We start from the raw sequence: 16,731 nt of genomic DNA, 5'->3' as shown, positions 1-16,731 counted from the left end.
AACTAATAACTAAACTTACAGCTATTTATTAACAAACCACAGTTTAAACGAGACCATGAGTCTGTCAATAGGAAAGTAAAATCTTTAAATATGGAAGTGAAATATGAGAAGGCAGAGGATAAGATCTCTGAGAGGCTACATGTGTGAAAATGTTAACATTTCATCTTCACCAACCTGAAAATCCTCACTGCTTTTTTTTTTTTTTTTTTTGGTACTGGGGATCGAACTCGAGACCTTTCGCTTGAGAGGGAGGCGGTGGCACCTCTGAGCTAAACCCCCGGCCCCTCACTGTTTTAAGGTAGATTAAAACAAAACATCTGCCCTATCCATAAATCTCAGGGAGCCCAGATAATGAGGCATTTCTCTGCTGCCAGGGAAGGTAATTAATCCAGAGCCAGGCCAGCTTGGCGGAGTGCAAGGTGAGGACACCCACAGTGCCTAAGTCCATGTGCCAGGCCTGACAGCACAAACCCAGAATCCCAGCACTCTGGGAGGCTGAAACGGGAGGAGCACAGGTTGGAGCCCAACCTGGGCAACTTAGTGACTTAGAGAGATTCTGTATCAAAATAAAAAATAGAAAAGGGCTGAGAATATACTTCAGTACAAAGGCCCTGGATTTGATCCTCGGTACCACTGAGGGGATTAAAAAAAGAAAAAAAAGCCTGTGATATGAGTAGGCTCTCATAATGTCACAAGGCCAGGAGCTGAATCTGAGCTCAGCCAATAAAACTCTTGGGCCAGAAAACAGCTGACCGGGCCTATGGACATGGAAGGTATTTAAGTGTGTTTTTATAAAACTTACATTTAGCTCCAGTCATCTAAAAGTCCATCCATGATGTGGAGAACTTCAGATGCGGGTTACTTATTCATCAGTCATGTAAGCTCTAATGACTTGTATGCCCTCTCAAATCTGAGAGCTCACTGTGTTGCCAGGAGCCTCATCCTGAACCTAGAAGTCAGGATATATGTTGCATTTTACACCAAAGATGAATCCTCCCCTAGATACTGCCTGCACTTCTAGTCTGCCCTTGACCTGAAACTTCCCCTCCCACTTATCCTTGAGTTCTCCAAAACTGCTACACAAATGAGCCAGACTGGAAGGTTTCCTTTGCTGTGACATTGGGTAAGCATCTTATGACTATAAGCTGAGTCATCAGTGCTCACTTGGAAATCATGCCACCAGGGTCCCTGCCTAGTGAGGTGACCACAGTGGTGTTAAACTCAAGCTGGTGAATACAATAAGATCCTGCCCCAGATGAGCATTCTTCAGCTGGGGAGCAACACTAACACAGGGATGGGTCTAGCCTGGTGCAGAGATTTACAACTGCCGGTAAAAACCTTTACTCAGCCTGATATGGTGGCACACACTTGCAGTCCCAGCTACTGGGGAGGCTGAAGCAGGACTGCTTGAGCCCAAGAGTACCAGGGCAACCTTAGCAACATACTGAGATCCCATCTCAAAAAAAAAAAACAATTCTCTATGCAAAAACACTGGACTTCATGGACTCTATTTCCCATTGTGTGGATGTCATCCAGCTTGGAAACATAGATATGTAGAATGACAATTCTTCACCTGTACTTACTGCTGGGTGCCCAGGGCCCCGTGACCATCTCTGGCCAGTATCACGTTAACAGCCTCTGGCCCGGGTCCTGTCTGCAGGCCTGCTCCCACCTAGTCTGTCCCCACACTGTCATCAGTAGGGAGTAGTCTGGAGCCCAGCAGAGCCAGACAGGCCTAGCTTTGACTCTGGACAAGTTACTTAATCTCTCCAGGCCTGCTTCTCCATCTGCAAATGGGAAATAATAAACAGCCCAGGGCTGCGGTGCAGATTAGATAAGTTAATACCTGTAAAGCACTGTCCCTCACATGCTGACAGCCCTCTGTACCTTCATGTCTCTCACAGGTGGTGCATCCTGCCTTTCCTCCTCCTGCCCCGTCACACTGTTCTCTAGATCCGAAATACCTAGGCCACTGAACCCAGAGGGCAATGCCTGCATTGTATTTTTCAGTACTGTCTTATTTAACCCTAAAGAGTAACAGTAATGACCACTTTCAGTCCTACACATGTGCCGTAGTACACGTCACCATGCTCAAGTCTGTCCAGATCCTCTCACCAGAATGTCTTTACTTAAAAATATGTCTGCGTTATCCCATAGCCCTTCATAACTCGCACCTTTGGGCCACTCACAAGTCCTCGCTGGCTGCATAGTCTCCTCATTCCCACTAAACTACATCCAGAGAAGTGGCAGAGATGCAGCACAAGCTCTGACCCACACAGAGGAATGATTAGCTAGCATTTGACACCCTGGTCACAAATGCACACTCTGGGGTTGATTAGGGAACACACGATAAACTAAAAAGGATGCACACTCTAGAGTAGGGTTCTTAACATGAATGGGAGGGTCTCTAACATGGATGGAAAAAAGTTATGCCTTTATTTCTCACAATTTATAACTGAAATTCAGCAATTCCTTCAGTTACACATAATGAATTACAGTACTAACAGTCCCTGTGACTTTGTCACCAACAAAAATCAGCTATTTTCATATCACATTCTAATTATTTTAAGTACCCTGAAGTACTGTTTAAATTCAACACAATTTTGAAGTTTAAGCAATTATCCCCAGTACTAGGTTGTGTTAACACAGTAATAAACAGCACATATTACTATATTACACATCCTAAAAATATTTCTGATAACTATATTTCAGTATATATTTGGTTTCCTTTAAAATCTTGTACATTTTATGTTTCTGAAAGATTATTCTCAGAAGTCTACAGATTTTATCAGGTTTATGGCAAAAAAAATAGAAATTTCTGCTCTGGAAGCAGTTTTTACATGCCTTTGGTTATCTTTTTTTTCTGATCAGCAAAAGGAATGTTAGAAGTGATTTTTCATTGGTGAAATGCATGTCACTAAAACTAGACTAACAGGAAACATGATACAGGTGCCTCCATTCCAAGGAGAGCAAAGCCTAAGACTGCAGCAAACCCAGCATCCTATTCCTGTGGGAGCAGTATTCTCAGCTAGGGTTCTATCTTGACCCGAATTCAGATTCAGCCAAATGGGCATCTAAATCCTGCTACATTTGCCTCAAGGGAAACTTCCCAGCAAGGCACTAGTCAGAGAGCTATGACATCCCTGTGCTTATAGCAGCTGATTCTGTGACTAATATTATGGATGCCTGCTAATAGATATGTGGCGGAGTTCAGTCCAGGATTCACCATCACACACCTCCTGCTGGGGTGACCACAGGAGAAGGCTGACGATCTCTCAGCTACCTCTAATCATAGGAGGTTATTAATACCTCATTATAAATTACAAAAATGGGTTAGGCCCATCCACAATAATCAGCTAGACCAACAAGCTCCATGAAGCCTGGGGCCAAGTTCCCTTTTGTTCTCCAGTGTATTCTTAGGGTTCTCACCACCCTGACATACACAGAAGGCACTGAATAAACAGCTGCTGAATGAATGATACAATACACTTAGCTGTGTATGGGTTTCCCTAACTCGAGGATGAATTCCTTTTTTGTTTTTGGGGGGTTTTTTTCTTTTTTTTGGTACAGGGGATCGAACTCGGGACCTTGCGCTTGTGAGGCAGGCACCGGAACCACTGAGCTAAATCCCTGGCCTGATGAATTCCTTTTTTTAAAAAAACCATGTCATTTTTATCTTTCCCTCATTAGGCACCTCACCAGGATCATGTAAATTACATCTCAACCAATAACTGTTGAATGCCTCTACTTTTACTGCAATCTGAATTAAGAATTAGATTTTTCCAAAAGTGTAAAAATGAAGAAACTCTATGGAACTGTAGAAGGCAGTGAGAACCACTGAGCTTCTGTGGCTTTGCAAGATGCACTCATGCAGACCTGTGCTCAACTGCCAGCTCTGTAACTTACAAATCATGTGCTCTTGGGAAGCACCATAACCCCTGTGAGTCTCGTTCGCTTCTGAAATGTCAGAGCTAATACAGTAGTGCCTATATCTTTTGCTGTAAGGATTTCATGAGAACTTGTAGCCTTGCAAAGAAACGAACACAACATGAATAATAATGCCCATAAATAAATGCTGTTTGTCAGCAGTAAGATCTGAAAACTACAGTCTCTATTCACCTCTTGTACTTCTAAGAACTCTGTACTGGCTATTTCTGCCTTACTTTCACCTTCTGAGTATTTTAAGACCTTGACCACTGAGTTCCTCTTACTATGACAATAATAGTTCTTTGCTCAGAACCCAGAAACCAACCCTGGGCAATATTCAAACTGATGGTCTTCAGAGGAGACCCACAATCCCTGAAATACTCATCTTGTAGTTGGCGTCTGGAGGGTTAAGAAACTCTACTTAGCTCTACCGTTTAAGTCACTTATGATCGCTGTCAATTAAGAGCAGGGCATATCTGTTACAAGAAGCCCTTCCTACATGTCTAACCCAGTCGATGAGTATTTATTGAGCACCTAGCATGTGCCAGTAGTGTTTGAAAAGAATATTATATAAAATGATATATTTCAACAAATAAAATTTTTATAAAGTTGATCAGAATAAATCAATCAAAGCATAACACTAGCTATCATCTAAGTACCTTCCATGACCAGGCATTTTACATAAACAACTGGTTCATGCCCAGAGCAATCATGCAAGATCCATCACTTACATCTCACAGAAAAAGAAACTGAGGCTCAGGAAAGGTGATATGAGCTTCCAGATTTACACAGCTGGTGAATGGTAGGCCCAGCTCATGCCTCAGTCTAAGTCTTACTTCTCTCCAGTTAACTACAGCCTTTTCCTAGCCCTGCAAAGCCATGAAAACAGTTGAACTTCACTGACAGGACCTCAATTCCAGAGACTTTCTAATGCTTATGGAGTTAATAAATTAAAACATCACCCCTCCCTCAGAAGAGCAGGCCTATCTTCACTCTAATTTTTCAGTTCAGGTCTTTATTATCAGTTTGTAGTACTGGGAGTCAGAAGGACCAGGTGGGTCAATTCAACTGAGAGCCAATCAACACATAAGCAGAAGAATCAATCCATCAGTACATAGAATGGCACCATAAAAGGACATCTCAGCATGGACTCCCCAGGAAGCAAACCCTAAGGCTCCTTAGGGTGTGCAGAGAGGGAGTAAGGCATGAGTGTGTATCTGACAATGACCACGTGCAGCTGGTCAGAGTCCAGGCTTGGCTGGAAACAGGGAGGGCCAAAAAGTGAACAAAGGCTCTGGGAAGAGGGGAGGCCAGGAGGATGTGAAGCGGCACATAGAGGTGTCTGATACAGGAGAGAAGGACAAAATCAGAGTCTGAAACTTAAGTGAAGCTTCTGGAAAGGGCAAGGCCCAAAGTCCTAGTTCAGCCCCAACATATCACTTAATCTTGAACTAGTCTCTCCAGTACCCACACTTTAGCATCCTTCCTGGTGTACAAGGATGAATGCTGGCATCCGGGTTCACCTAATACATCTACCATTCAAAGCAGGCTTTGCATATAGTGGGGTTTTCCCAGGCTACTTACAAAACTTAATTAGAATGATTGACACAAAATGGTACCAAATATGTGGAAACTGTCCAGCTTCTCCTACTATGCTACACTGTACCCAGTCCTCCAAGCAGACACCAGTTTGCAAGATTGGCTACCACTACACCGGTGACCACGCAGGAGGTAGAGCTGTACAGGCAAAGGCTTTGCTCATGCACAGCTTCTGCAAAGATAGGGCTGGTTGAGCACAAAAGCTCTGTGCTACATGCACGGCCCAGGCACCAAATCAGCCAATTTCCTAGATGATGAAATATTAAGTCTCACTTGTAATGAAGAGCAATTACACAAATGGCAGCGCCTGTGTACCGATCCTTACAGTAGTTTTCATTTCATAAGGTAAAGTTTATTTTTAAAACAATAATTCTATAATGTTTATATCTTCTAAAAGTAAAAATAAAATCAATCTTGCTACCCTTTTTCCCTCACAGTGGTCTTCCTGTTGACATCTGAAATTAGTAGTTATCTTTTCACTTAGGAATATTTTAAAATTTTTTGTTAAGCTCTAAATTTGGTAAATTTATATTCGAATAATTCCATCTTGATAAAAGTAAACAGAATACTGATTTCTCAAAAGTTTCTTGCTTTGCATGGTAGCACATGCCTATAACCTCAGCACTCTGGGAAGCTGAGGAAAGAACATCTCAAGTTTGAGCTCAGGCTAGGCAATTTAATGGCTTAGGGAAACCCTGTCTCAAAATAAAAGTAAAGGGCAAAGGAAATAGCTCAGTGTGAAGGCCCTGGGTTCAACCCCTAATACCACAGGCAGGCCGGCAGGCAGGCAGGCAGGAAGGAAGGGAAAGGAAAGGAAACACTACTTTCCAAAGTAAAAAAAATATACTTACTTTACAGAGTTGGCAATGCCTTATATTTTTGCAAAATAATGTATTAATTTGAAGACTTTGTTAAGAACATTTGATAATTTATAATTTACAACTAAAAAGCATGTTAAGAATTATAGAATTCATGTGGCTAACCTCTTGAGTGGAAGAAAACTGGAGAACATGATATATTCAAAGGGCAGAAGCTGATGGTCTCAAGTGAGATCCAGCAACTCCCCGCCTGAGTACATATGCGGAAGAATGGAAGGTGAGTCCTGAAGAGATATGGGTACCCTCGAAGTAGCATCACGAACAACAGCCAACAGGTAGAGACAACCCAAGGGTCCAGTGACCAATGAGTAGGTAAGCAAAGTGCAGTCTATCACCGCAATGGAATACCATTCAGCCTTTAAAAGGAAGGAAATTCTGACACATCTACAACACGGATGAACCCTGAAGACACAGCAAGTAAAGTAAATCAGTCACGAAAGGACACACACTGGATGATTCACTTATCTGAGGGAGTTAGGGCAGTCGAAAGTCATACAGAAAGTAAAACCTGGTTGCCAGGGGCTGAAGGCAGAAGGAACAGAGAATTACTATTTGTGAGCATTGGCTTTCTGAAGGAAGATGGTAAGGGTTATGCAACCATTATAACTCTAAATACCACTGGGCTGTATAAACATCAGAATGGCTAAAATGATACATTTTATGTACGTCTATTTACCACAAAAAAAGTGGAGGAAAGAAAAAATATGAACCCCCAAAACTCAGGACCAAGGTCAGGAAAGAACATCTTCTATGACAAAATAATATATAATATTTTATATCTCCAGTGGAACGTGTGAAACAAGTTTGTTATCAAAATGACAAAACCAAAAATAGCTGTGCTGTTACAAGAGTCTAGAAGGGTTACAATAATGAAATTATTCCTCACTAGAGAACATTTCCAGTGGACAAGGATATCCATTGTGGTATGGAAGAAGGCAGCTCATCTGGCTCTACTGTTGCCTTCAGAAAAACCTGGCATAAAATGCAGATCCCAGATTCACAATTCGTCCTTCAAACTACTAACTAGATCCCCTGTTCTTGGATAGGCAGAACCAATGTAGTCAAAATGGCCATACTGTACTTCCAAAGCTGAAATACAAATTGAATACAACCCATATCAAGATACCAACAGCATTCCTCACAGAACTAGAGAAAACAATCCAAAAATTCGTGTGGAACCAGAAGAGACCCAGAAGAGCAAAAGCAATCCTGGGCAACAAGAGCAAGGCAGGAGGCATCACAATCCCAGACTTACTAAAGTTATATTACAAAGCTACATTGATTAAAAAAAAACAGCATGGCACTGGCAAAAAAAAAAAAAAGACATATGGATCAATGGGAGAGAATAGAAGGTACAGAAACAACCCCAGACACATTCAGCCACCTGATCTTTGACAAAGGAGTCAAAAACATACACTGAAGGAAAGGTGGCCTCTGTAGCATATGCTGGGAAATCTCACTATCCACATGCAGTAGATTGAATCTAGACCCATAAGTCACACCGTATTCTAAACTAAAATCAAATAGATCAAAGATCTAAATGTTAAAACAGAAACACTTTATCTGCTGGAAGACAAAAGAGGAAAAATCCTTGAAGACACAGATGTAGGCAAGAACTTTCTGAAAAGCCTAATTGTACAAAAAATAACATCATGAATCAACAAACGGGATCATATCAAACCAAACTAACCAACAGAATAAAGCAACAACCTACAAAATGGGAAAAAAAATTTGCCAGCTACTGCTCAGACAGAGGACTAATATCTAGAATATATAAAGAACTCAAAAACTTAGACCTCCCCCAAAATAAAACCCAAGCAAAAAGTGGGCAACTAAAATAAATACACGCATTTCAGAAGAAATACAAATGGTCAATAAATACATGAAACAATGATCGACATCTCTGGCCATTAGAGAAATGCAAACTCAAACCACACTGAGATTCCATCTTCTTCCAGAAAGAATGGCTATCAAGAAATCAAAAAGTCAGGTGTGGTGGCACAGGCCTGAAATCCCAACACTCAGGAGGCTGAGGTAGGAGGATCACTTCAAGTTTGAGGCCAACCTGGGCCGGTTTGAACTGCATACCAAGACCCTGTCTCAAACAAACAAAAAGAAAGAAAGATAGGGGAGGGGAGGGAGAAAGCAAACAAGCAAGCAAAAACAAACACTGGCAAGGCTTCAGGAGAAAAAGCATACAGCATTGGTGGGCAGCCAAACTAGTACAACTACTATGGATATCAGTATGGAAATTCACTGAAAAACTAAAACTAGAAATTTCATTTGAAATCTTCCTAGAAAAGCAGAAGATATCATATTACAGTGATACATGTATACCCATGTTTATAGCAGCACAATTTATAATAGCTAAATCTTGGAAGCGGCCTATATGACCATCAACAGGTGAATGGATAATGAAAATGTGATATTTATACACAATGGAGTATTACTCTATCAAGAAAAAGAAACTTGAGTCACATATAGGAAAATGGATGCACCTTGAGACCATAATATTAAGTGAAATAAGTCAGACACAAGTTTAAACATCAGTTTCTCTTACATGAAAGACCCAAAATATAAATAAAGGCCAAACTAAAAGACAGACAATAGGAGAAAGGGAGTAAAAGGGAAAGGGACAAAGATATGGTGGGAAGATAGGGAAGGGAGAACGAGGAGATGAAAAAAAGAATTCAGATGTGTTATGTACACGCACTAACTTCCTGGGAGGAATGTAATCAGTATGTACTGCAAACATGTAATCATACAAAATGAAAACTGTAAAAAAGATGTGGATTAACACTGGAACCCAGGGGAAGGGGACTGAGAATTATCACTCATAAAACAACTGTAGGCAAGCAAGAGGCAGCTAGCTGCAAAGCACAGCAAGAGGCAAGATGAGTAAGGAAAAGTCCCAGCTTCGCAATAGCACAGTCTAGAAGGGAAGGGAGTTTTCAAAATACAAGGAAAAAGCAAAGCAGGATTAGCATCAGAAAACAATGTGAGGGGCCAGGGATTTAGCTCAATGGTGCCATACCTGCCTGGCAAGCGCAAGGTCCTGGGTTCAATTTTTAGTACAAAAAAAAAAAAAAAAAAAAACCCATGTGAGATGTCACCTACATAGTAAATGGTGTTTCTAAGTTAGTAGAAATAATAAATGCTCTAAATTCAAAAGACAAATTACTGGAAACAGGAGAGGCTTGAAGATCACTCTGGTAATAGTAGAGTCCAGAAGTCAGTTGAGAAGACAATGGTGCACTCTGAAACCAAGACAGTAAGGTCTTTAGAGTAATGCCAGAGAGAACCCAAAGGAATGCCACCATGAAAACCTTTACACAGAAAATCAACAAGGTTTGGTATCTGAATAAGCAAGGATAATCTGCCCCTGTGACAAATTCACTTATCAATCCATCTATAGAACGAATGACACAGTTTCTTTAACAACAGAGACACCAATAAATTAGACACTCACATATCAGTTGATCACACCATGCAGACCATTTAGATCCTATTCAAAAAAACTTCAGGGAGCCGGGGATTTAGTTCAGTGGTTCCGGCGCCTCCCTCACAAGCGCAAGGTCCCAAGTTCGATCCCTGGTACCAAAAATCTTCAGGGAACAAAACCTTTATGAGACAACTGGATACTGGATCCTGACTGAAAATGTGATCCTATAGGCTGAGTAACCCTTATCAGTAACGCTTCAGATTTCAGGGTTTTCTGAATTGTGGAAAATGTACATATACATGATGAGATACTGTGGGATGGGACCCAGTCTGAAAATGAAACTCATTTATGTTTCATACACACCTTATTCACAGAGTCTAGAGGTAATTTTGTACATTATTTTCAGTGCTCTTGCATTTTGACTGCAACCTGTCACATGAGGTCAGGTGTGGGATTTTTTTTCTTCTTTTTGTACCAGGGATTCAACTCAGGCAGAGTGCGGTGCCACTGAGCTAAATTCCCAGCCCGGGATTTTCCACTTATAGCATCATGTCAGTGCTCAAAAGTTTCAGATTTTAAAGGAGTTCAGATTTCAGGTTTTTAATAAATATTTGTATTGCGCCGTTTCTTTATGTTTTCAGGGATATTCTACTATTGTTTTTTTTTTTTTTTTTTGGTACCAGAGATTGAACTCGGGACCTTGGCGCTTGTGAGGCAGGCACTGGAACCACTGAGCTAAACCCCCACCCTGATATTCTACTATTGATAACTGTTTTGAGTGTAATAATGGTATTGTGGTTATATTTAATAATACATTAAAAATTTGCATTTGCATTTACAGGTAAATGGAATTTCCTTCAAAAAAATGTAGGAAGGAGAAAGAAAGAACCTGCAGGACCAGCCCCAGGTCGTGGTTTCTGAGGGTGAGTAAAGGCACATGGAGGCTCACAGTTGTGGTTTGGATCTGGATGTCCCCAAAGCCTCCTGTGCTCGTGGGCAGCACTTATGGGAAGTGAGTGGACTGTGGGGTGCTACAGTGCACTTCCTGTGAGGAAGTGGGGCCTGGTTAGAGGCGGGTCACTGGGACCTAACCTGGAAGGCCTCATCTCCCTTCCCAGCTCCTCAACTGGCTCTCTGCTTCCGGCCACCTCGATGTGAGCAGCTCTCCTCTGCCCAGGCCCCTCCACCATGCCTTCCTTGCCTTGGAGCCAGCCAACTACCATATGGGCTGAAACCTATAAAAACCACGAGCCAAAATAAACCTTTCCTCCTCTAACTTATGGGTGGTACGTATCCTGTCCCAGTAACAAGACAGTGACTAAGACACTCGCTATATGGTTATATCTTTAAGTTCTCCATAACAAAGTGTTTTAAATTAAATAGGAAATATAACTTTTACTTGATCTTTCTTTAAATTCTATTTTAGTTTTCCTAAAAGTAGAAAAGGATTACTGACTTATTTTATATATCAGTCAAAAAACAGACTTATTTTACTTTTAATAATGACCCATCCTGCATGTTATTTAAATATATATATAAATTAGATTTGATAAAAGTGAAGCGAAAGTTAAGTTTACTATCATGTAAGATGCCTACCTTTTCTAAAAGAACTTATTGATGAAGTTTAAGGACTCCAGAACTCTAAATTATAAAAATGGTCAATGCTCAAAATTAAACAGAACCTTTTCAAACATGAGTCTGCAAAATCTAACCTTAGAAAGTCCACAAGAGAGTAATTTAACTTCTTTCTACTTCCAAGCTTTTTGTTTGGCTTTGTTTTTTGCCCTACTAGTTTGTGTACAAACACATTGTGCAAAAAATGATTAATACCATAACTGAATGGAACTAAGGATTAATAAAGACTATCAGAACTCGAGTATCAACTTGGCATGCTGTCAACATTCAGATGTTGAATGGATCAGAAAAAATTCCAAAGGCATTGTGAAACAGCAGCTTTGGCAGCTGGATGGGTTTCTAGTATCACATTCCTTCTAGGAGGACCCTGCTCCACCTCTAAATCAGAAATCTAAGCCCAAGGCAGTGGTGCACTGGTCGGCCCAGACAGTGCCAGCTGCTCAGGAGGGAGGATCGAAGCACAGGAGTTGGAGACCAGCTGGCACAACACAGCAGGCCTCTGCCTCAAAAACAAAACAAACAAAACCCACCTAGATTCTGATACAGTATCTAGGGTGTATTAGTGATTAACTCCCACCCACAGAGATAGGTCGAAGAGCCCCCCCCAGTAAAAAGAAGAAAGGGAAGGCCAAACAAAGAAAAAAGCCAAACAGAAAATATCCTTCAACAGCGGGGCTCGTATTCCCTAAATTTATGTATAATTAGGTATTTTATCTAGTATACCATGTACCACTGACCTTTTTACGGTAAATCAAGAGTTCAGGAAAAAAAAAAAAAGAGTTCAGAGGAAAGTCGAAGTATTTGATTTCCTATTACTTATAACTTACTTGATCCTCACATAACCAAGTCCTCATGTTTTCAAATGTTAGCATCCAAGTAGTATTCTTTAGGGTCTAGTCCTCTTATTGCTATACCAATAAAAGCAGCAGCACAGGCATCCAATGACAATGCCAAAAATACCGTAAATTTTACGGTAGTATCTATCAAGATGGCTTTACTAGAAAGCCGTCAGATTATTTTAGCAACCCGCTAGACTTTGCTGCTAAAACTTTGCAAAATGTGTATTGGCTACAATTTAATTATCTGCTTCTATTAACTATGCAATGACATACATTCAACCACCCATATTTTCTTGTCCTTTTAGAGACTCCCTGATTCATTTTCACAACTATATTCAAAAATAGTAAATGCTGATCAGAGTGTTTTTTAAAGGGGAGAGGTTGAGTGATCAATCATCTACATCCTCTGAATGCACAGAACCACGCTCTGACATAATTAGGGTAGACAGGCTCCCTGGGGAAGAGCCTCTTTATGAAATTGAAACAGACCACATACAATTCTCCAGGGGAGCAGATTCTATTTGGGCAGAATTATTAGCCCTACTCAAGTCATTTCACAGCAGAGAGAACAAGCAAGTCTATTGTGCATAGCGTAATTACATTGTCCATGACTTCCTTCAATTAAAATCTTAATTTAAATTAGCATCCATGTAGCAGTAGAGAAATTTAAAAAGTCATTATCTAATACGACTTAATGATGCCTTGCACTAACAAGGAATGAGTCAGAAAATAACTTCATATATGTTAAGGAAATTACTGGCATAGGGCCCTCCCCACAGCAGCATCAGCAATGTATTTCGTAAGGGACCAGCAAGTCATCCTCCCTTAATTTGACATTTATTTTATGAGCTCCAATTTGCACACCTATCAGGATCACAGTATTCTGATCTGCAAAAGAAGGGCTGGGTGTGCTTTGCTAGCATTAGGTACTCATTAATTGCCTAATGAACTTAACTAAACTGATGTCTACAAAAACTCAAAAGGAACAAAAAGGTTTTTAACGACCTTACTAAGTGATTGTGGAATCAACATGTCAGACACTCTTCTCATTAGACTGGCAGCTGCAACTTTCATCCTGTGTGCTGATCATTATATTAAGCTTGAGCATGTGGGGGAAGGAGAGGGCGACATCCAGTTTTACCCTAAAACAAGAGACATCCATCCCTGTGTGTCTGTGCCACTTCGGCTATTTCTGCCTGGTTGGGGAGCTGTCACTCCCTTGTCTCTCCACAGAACTAAGAATAGGTCATCTCTCAGAACACTGAAGTCAGTGTCCAAGTTAATTATGATCTTGAATCTAAATCTCCAATCCTTTCAAATTCAAAAAGTTCTGATCTTGCTGGGGATGTAGTTCAGCAGCACAGCGCCTGCCTGGCAAGCACAAAGTCCTGAGCTCAATCCCTGGTCCCCCCTCCCCCCAAAAAGGCAAAAAGTTCTGGTCTTAAAATCTGACATTTGGTGGGGGAAGGTAACAAAAATGATAGGAGAAACTCCAACTTAACGTATTAAACACCATGCCATTAATACGCACACATGTACATATGCTACCCACTTGGAACAGAGAGCAGAGGGCTAAAGAAGAAACTGGCCTAACCGGCCATGCGACAGAAAAGTGCAGTTGACGCAGGCACTTTTTCCTTTTCAGTCTCAGTGGTGGTGTTTAATCCCTGTTCCACAGTCTCTTTGAAGAGCTGCAGGTACACTAAAACAATTTCCAGTGCCACAAGGGCTTGGAATGCACTGCAAGCAAGAGATAAGGGAGGAAAGCTTTTGTTCTAGTTTAGGTCTTTAAACCAAACAAGATTTGATAAAGAAGTTGTAGGTTTCCTCCCCAAGAGTAAGTTGGCCTTATTTCTCTTTTAATAGTTTGGGTTTTTTGCCTTTAAAAATCATGCATCATTCTTCACAAGGGTAATCGATCTTTTTGAGTCACTCATCTGGTATTTTTCTAGAAAAAGGCATTCAAATACACTCAGTAATGTGCAATCTACAAACATACACGGTGAAAATGTAATAAAAGTCAAGGGAAAGATACAAATCAAATTCAGGAACGGAGATAACTGTGGTGCTTAGGGAAGGCAAATCAAAAGGTTTAAACTGTGTAATGACTTACGAAACTGAGTGACAAGTATATAAATGTCTTTTCCTCTTTGGTACTTTTTCTGTGTCAAACTTTTGAAATTTGCTCCATTGTTTCTAAACCTTATAAAGAAGTGGTGGTTAGTAGAAAAGTGACTAAAATCTAGTTTACCAGAAGTTGGGGTACCAAATCAGCAGCCAAGGCTTGAGGCTGGCCAGGCTTGTTTTGTTTGGACAGTACAATGTTTTGTTTTGCTTTTTCCTTACAATCTGAATGCCTTTCAGGCAGAACATGTAATCTCCAATTAGCCAAAGGTATCACCATTATCCTTAAGTACCATAAATGACAGTTCTTTAAAAAAACAAGCCAAAGAAACCGGACCCTCACACATCCTGGTGGGAATGTGAATGGTACAGGGGCTTTGGGAAACAGTTCGGCAGTTCCTCAAATGCTAATCATAGAGTTTCCAGTTGACCCAGCAATTCCATGCCTAGATATCTATGAGAAATGAAAACATATGTCCACACAAGGACTTGTACACAAGCAGCATTATTCATAAAGCCAAAAACGTGAAATGACCCAAACGTCCATCAACTGATGAACATAAAGAAAACAGAATATAGTGGAATATTACTCCACCATTTTTTTAAAAATGAAATACTGATAAATGCTACAACAGAGATAAATCTCAAAAACATCACACCAAGTCAAAGAAGCCAATCAGACCATATAGTGTATGACTTCATTTATCGGAAATGTCCAGAACAGGTAAATGTCAAATGCATAGAGACAGAAAGAATAATAAAGTAACAAAAATGACATAAAAGTACATAACACTACTGACTGTACAACTCAACAAATATGATTTAAAAGCCCACTGAATAAATAGAATCAAAGGGCTGGGGATGTAGCTCAGTGGCGCCGCACCTGCCTGGCAAGTACAAGGTTCTGAGTTTGAACCCTGGTACCAAAAAAATAAAAATTAAAAATAAATAAATAGAATCAAAACTTTTAAAGTCTGGAGATGTAGCTTATGGTTAAGGCCTTAGGTTCAGTCCTTTGTATCACACACATACAGAAAGAAAACTGACCAATGGAGCTGGGGTTAAGCTACCCACTCTCCTGACAGATCACCACTTTCACGCACACAGTCAACAGTCCCTATGGGAACATGCATTCTATTTTCCAAACTTACCTACACATCGGCTTCCATAACCCTCAAAGTGACTCAAAGTGGAAGCTGCCACTCTCCGTCAAAAAATACCCTACTTTGCCCAAGAAGTCAAAGGCAGGTTAAACTGGACCTAAGAAACCATCCTGCCTTACCATGGTGACAGACACCCACACTAACATTTTCTTTTAGGATAAAATTTTCATATAATATGAGGCCTAAAGATTCACTTTTTATTTAAAAGGGGGCTGTTCTGCATCACATTATCATTGTAACTAGTTACATAAGGTATACCAAGACGCTTCAAAATGCTAAGAATTACACACTGAGATTTTACTTATACAAAATTTAAGACTACCTAATGAATTAGCCATCTATTTGCTCAAAAAAAATTGTAAATTAATTTGCTGATGAAGATCTGAGAAACCCCAAGGACCAATCTAGAAAATTAAATTGATTCAGGGCAAGAAGATAATTCCAGAAATATATTCAATTGTATTAATAGTATAAGCACCTAGGCTGTGCCTGAGACATCAGATAAAATGTATCTGTGTGTATCCAGTACTAACCAGATTTAAAAACCAGGCAGAGCTAGTGGATGCAAGTGCTTTAGTCACTAGAATTATTTCTACAAAAGTGTTGCGGAATAGGAAGAGTGTGTCATTTATCTTTTTCACTTTTGATAAAATGTCCCTTTGTTCTTATCCTAGGCTCACAAGCAGTGTTTGTACCTGGTTTCCCAAGTTAGATGATACTAAGGAAAAGCCTAGTTTACATAGATTAATATTTTATTTTCTGCATTCATAAAATTTGGGTCCTGTCTCTTGAAGAAATGGAAAATTCACAGACATGGTGCCCACCTGTAATCGCAGCAGTTGGGGAGGTTGAGACAGGAGGATCACAAGTTTGACCCCAGCCTGGGGAATTTAGTGACTTAGATCCTAGTCAAAGTAAATCCGGGCTAAGGATGTAGCTCAGTGCAAAAAGTTCAGAGTTCAATCCCCAGTACTCCCCCCAACACACACACAGACAAATTACTCCTTAAGCGCCCATCAACACTGGGTAAACACAATAAAATAACATTAAAATAGCATTTCTCATCCTGCAAAGCTAAAATTTTTCTAGAACTAGGTAATTTCTGCATAGGCATGTATATGCAG

At 40.4% G+C, this 16,731-nt stretch overlaps 1 protein-coding gene across 3 annotated transcripts in view; it reads right to left on the bottom strand.

Annotated features, from left to right (window-relative positions):
- Positions 1 to 16,731, bottom strand: part of Kif13b (kinesin family member 13B) — a 157,679-nt gene that overhangs the window by 119,415 nt on the left and 21,533 nt on the right. The window lies entirely within an intron of this gene.

Source organism: Heterocephalus glaber, unplaced genomic scaffold (genome assembly GCF_053883595.1).
Source record: "Heterocephalus glaber isolate CG9 unplaced genomic scaffold, H.glaber_assembly_v1.0 deba00001460, whole genome shotgun sequence".
In the NCBI taxonomy this organism is placed as follows: Eukaryota; Metazoa; Chordata; class Mammalia; order Rodentia; family Bathyergidae; genus Heterocephalus; species Heterocephalus glaber.
The sequence above is the reverse complement of the archived record's forward strand: the minus strand, read 5'-3'. Positions and strand labels throughout refer to the sequence as shown.